Source organism: Sciurus carolinensis, unplaced genomic scaffold (assembly GCF_902686445.1).
Source record: "Sciurus carolinensis unplaced genomic scaffold, mSciCar1.2, whole genome shotgun sequence".
In the NCBI taxonomy this organism is placed as follows: domain Eukaryota; kingdom Metazoa; phylum Chordata; class Mammalia; order Rodentia; family Sciuridae; genus Sciurus; species Sciurus carolinensis.
The window spans coordinates 1,306,421-1,311,086 of NW_025920141.1; the positions used below are offsets into that span (position 1 = coordinate 1,306,421).

The 4,666-nt window shown below is 41.1% G+C and overlaps 1 pseudogene; it reads left to right on the plus strand.

Moving 5' to 3' along the window:
- Window positions 1-2,107: 2,107 nt before the first annotated feature.
- On the plus strand, window positions 2,108-3,065 carry LOC124974271 (RNA-binding protein with serine-rich domain 1-like; annotated as a pseudogene).
- The last annotated feature ends 1,601 nt before the right edge of the window (window positions 3,066-4,666 follow it).

Consider the following 4,666-nt stretch of genomic DNA (forward strand, 5'->3'; position numbering starts at 1 on the left):
TGGGAGACATCTCATTCCTGGGGCCTCCCCAGAATCAACAAGGACATGGTCTTCCAACTTCTCTGTGAAGAACCAAGTCCACTCATCCTCTCACGTGACTCATGTCCCATCAACCCACGAACCTTTTCCTTCTCATGTGAACCAGCTCACATTAGGAAACTCTCCCTATCTCTCATCTTCTCGATTTTCCACTGCCTGGAGACCCTATTCTCTAAGAATCAGCCACCTTTGTTTACCCAACCAGCCAGGATGCAGCCCTTCTTTACCCTCCCCTGGACAGAGATTTGGAACAACACCCTTGTGTGCAGCCAGGATTTTCTACAACTGAATCCTCACCTGACCCCAACAGCTTATTGGATGATTTCATTTAATCTTCATATCACTAATTTCTTCAACTAGAGGAAAAATGTTTGGTCAGTAGTTACTGTTAAACTGAAATTCCTGAGACCAAGGATATCTTTCTGTCCTTTCTACCCAAATGGACATATAAATCTAATACAGTCTTGATCAAAATCCAAGAAGACTTTTTTTATTTCTTTGTAGAAATTAACAAGCTGATTGTAAAATGTATGGGGAACTTCAAATGACCTAGAATGGCCAAAACAATTTTTGTGGAAGACCTAAGGATTTATATTACCTGATCTCAGGGATGAAAGGATAATGAAAGCTAGAGTAATCAGTCGTAGGATATCAGCATGAAGCCTGGCATACAGACCAGTGGAGGTAAAGAGACAGTTCAGAAACAGATCCACATACAAATGGTCATCTGACTTTCAAAAAAGATTCTAAGATGATTTAATGGGAAATGAATGGTTTTCAACAGAACAATAGAAGTTACTATCCAAATGGAAAAATAATGACCTCAAAATTTCATCTCACATCATGTGTAAGAGGTTGGATTGTGTTCCACCAAGATGGACATCTAAGTCACAGGCTCCAGCATCTGCATGGATTTCAGGTCAGTCAATGTACAGAGGAGTGAAAATCCTTCAGTTGAGCACACTCCTCAGGATAAAGGGTGCTCTGTTTGAATGCCTTAGAGACACTCTGCAAATCCTCTGTATTTGAGGTCAGGAGACATTATTTTGTTATAATAACCTTTGGTAGTTGTGGATTCTTAGATGTAAGCAAGATATGTGATCTGCACACGCACAAAGCTAACTGTAATATGTAACCTAGGTAAGATGATAAGACCCTGAAATAGATAATAAAAAGGACTGGTTTCCCATGGAAGCCACTTTTCACTCTTTCCCAAATTGTATGCTTGTCCCTTTATTATCTCTACCATTAAGCCTTATAGCTGGACTCCAATTAACCTGTATAGGTATCTGTAAGAAAAGACAACATGCTTGGTTAAGGGAACATCACAAAGACAATAAAATCATCAAATGAGATTGTCCTGGGTCTGTTGGGAAATCTCTATATTCAATAACAAACATCTTTACACAATGAGGGGGAAATACAGATGAAAGAGGAGAAACACAGGAGATAGCCAAGGAAAGATGTGAGGGAAGCCTATGGTTATGCTTCCATATGCCCAGAATGCCTGTAGCTCAGCAGCTGAAAGAGGTTGAGAGGATTGGCCCTCAGAGCTGGCTGAGGAAGCAGGGACCTGAAAACACCTTGATTAAGGTTTTGGGCCACTGTAACTGTGAGATTGTAAATGTCTGTTGTAAGGAGCCACCTTGTGTGTTATCATGTGTTACAGCATCAACAGAAAAATAACAGAACACACAAAAATTAATTCAAATGTCTGACAGGTCTAAATTTAATCTATGACCATAATCTAATCTAGAACTATAAAGTTCACATGATGAAACAGGAAAATGTCCTCATGATCTTGGTTGTGGTAGGAAGTGACTTGTGAGAGAAAAAAATGAATGATATCTATTAGCAAAAACAAAATAAATAAATATATATTAAAATAATTTAAGAATACACCATGAGGGAGCAGTTGAGGAGAGCAGGAGGAGGTAGTGGCAGCTAGAAGTTGCTGCTCGTTAGTGTAATTGGCAACCCATCAGGGATCCTTTCTCAGACTCAAGTTAGAAGTGAGAGTTGAGGTGAGTGAGGCTGCCATTGCTGCTCTGAACTCCTGAAGGGGAGAATGGATTTATCAGGAGTGAAAAAGATGATCTTGATAGAAGTAAAAAAATAAAATAAAATGTCCAGTACTAGGGATCCACCTCCAACCAAAATCAAGGAATGCTCTAGAGTCAAAGAAACCACCAAGGACATGAGTGAGAAGGATGATGGCAGGGATAAGCCTTGAAAGAGTTTCAGGGCTTCCAGTGGAAGCAGCAGCAGTACCAAGTCTCTGTTCAGTTTCACTTTCAGCTCAGGATCCTGCAGCAGCACAGTCTCCAGCAGTGTCTCCAACACCTCCTCTGCAACTAGGTGCTGGGGAAGCTCCAGCACATCCTGCTGCTCCCATTCCAGCAGCTTCTGTGGATCTCCCAGCCCTTCTTGGTGTAGACATGGCAAAAGTGGTGATCCTGCTCAAAAGTCAAACCAGAGCCCTTCCCCTAAACCCCAAAGTCAAATCAGATCCCTTCCCCTAAACCCAAAAGTGCATGTTGGAAGCCTCACCAGGAATGTGACCAAGGATAATAACATGGAGATATTTTCCACCTTTGCAAAATTAAAAAGATTGACATGCCTGTAGAAAGGGTGCATCCTCATCTATCCAAAGGCTATGCATGTATGGAGTTAGAGAATCAGATAAAGCTGAGAAGCCACTGAAGCACATGGATGGAGGACAAATGGATGGCCAAGAGGTCACTGCTACTGCTGGGTTGGCCCCCTGGTCTAGGCCACCCACCACCCCAGTGATTCAGCCCTCCAAGGAGAATGCTGCTTCCACCTCCTATATGGCATAGGTTGCCCCCACAGAGGAGGAGGAGATCTAATTTACAAGACACAGGTCCCCCATGAGCAGACAGTCCTGCTCTGCAAGACACTGCCATCACAGAAACTGCTCCATTCTAACTGCTCCAGATAAACAGACCCAACAAAACTCATGTATACCTTATGTTCCACCCAGCTCAGTGCTGTCACTTTCCTAGCTAAAGGTGTGTTGGCAGGATAGGACCCTTCACTTGCGCTGGCTTAAAAGGCAGCAGTTGAGGCCTTTCTTCTGCAGGCAGGTTCTAGCTGCAGAAGTGTTGATGGTTCAGGAATGTGCCCATTGAGGTGCCCTGCAGGCTTCCCATTAGAAATCTCACCCATTACTGTCTTCCCAGTGACAGAGCTCACAGGGACCAGCAAGCTTCCAGGTGGCAGTGTGACCCAGACTCTTCATAGATGACTTGAGTCTGTCTGGCACTCTTGGTTACACTCTTTCTGTTGCTGAGCTATGTCCACAGGAAGGGGACCAAGCCCCATTCCTTTTAAGCCTAGTCTTTTCCCTGCTGCTTGAATATTCTTCCAACATCTAGGGTTGTACCCCACCTGTTAGATGCTACAAATGTTTCTGTCTTTCTACACCTTCCCACACACCCCTGCCCCACATTTCCCTTATTCTCTGAAATTGGTGAGCACATTTTGAGCCATCTCTGCAAGATCATGACTGCCATCATGGTGGTCCTGCAGGATACCTTGGAGATATGTACTTAATATTTCCTCTTTCTTATTGTATAGTCAGTACTATAGTACTATAAACTTTGTTTTGAGTTCTGTTACATAGCAGCAGTTTAGATAAGTTTGGGTTTGTACTTTTTTATGTAGTGATGAAAATGTATTGAATAAATCTAGCTTGAGAATCCAAAATAAAAAAAGCCTATACTAGGAATGTAAAATGTAAAGCCAGTAACTGGAGGAAACATCTCACAATACAGATACCTGACAATGAACTCATATCTACATGTACAAAGCAAACTTACCATTTTGTAGAAACAAAAAATTCTAATTAAAAATTAGGTGTATTATTTAAACAGACCTAAATTTAGGAGGGAAGGGTACTTGGGATTGAAATTTGGGGCACATGAACATGGACCACATCCCCAGCCCTATTTTGTATTTTATTTGAAGACAGGGTCTCACTGAGATCATTAGTGTACCTGACTTTTGCTGAGGGTGGCGTTGAACTCATGATACTCCTGCCTCCTGAACTGCTGGCATTATAGCATATGCCACTGTGCCCAACTAAATAGATAAACAAATTTTAAAAGAAAGCATATGAATGGTCATTAAGCACATAAAACCCTCTCAGTCAATAATAAATGCAGATGAATACCATAATAAAATATGTTCACGTATGGTACTTATTGAAATAGATCAAATTAAAAAGACCTGACAATACAGACTCATGATAAGAACACAGAGGAATAAAACTCTTACACTTTGCTGTCAGGATAAAATGGTACAAATACTTTCTTAAACAGTTCAGCAATTTCTCTAAAATGTAAGCATGGAATTACCATATTGTTCACTATCCTATTCCTAGATATTTACCATGGAGAAATGAAATCATGCATTTATACAAAGATGGGTATGTGGGTAATTATAACAGAAAATTAGATACCACTTTTGCTAAAAGCACTCTTTACACAGGCCTTTCACTGCCCAAACAGTAACTTCAAGCAGTATAAAATTTGCCATCTCTAATTTCAATTTGGTTTTTATCATGTGACATTTTGGACCACATCCCTGTTCAGTTCTGTACAAA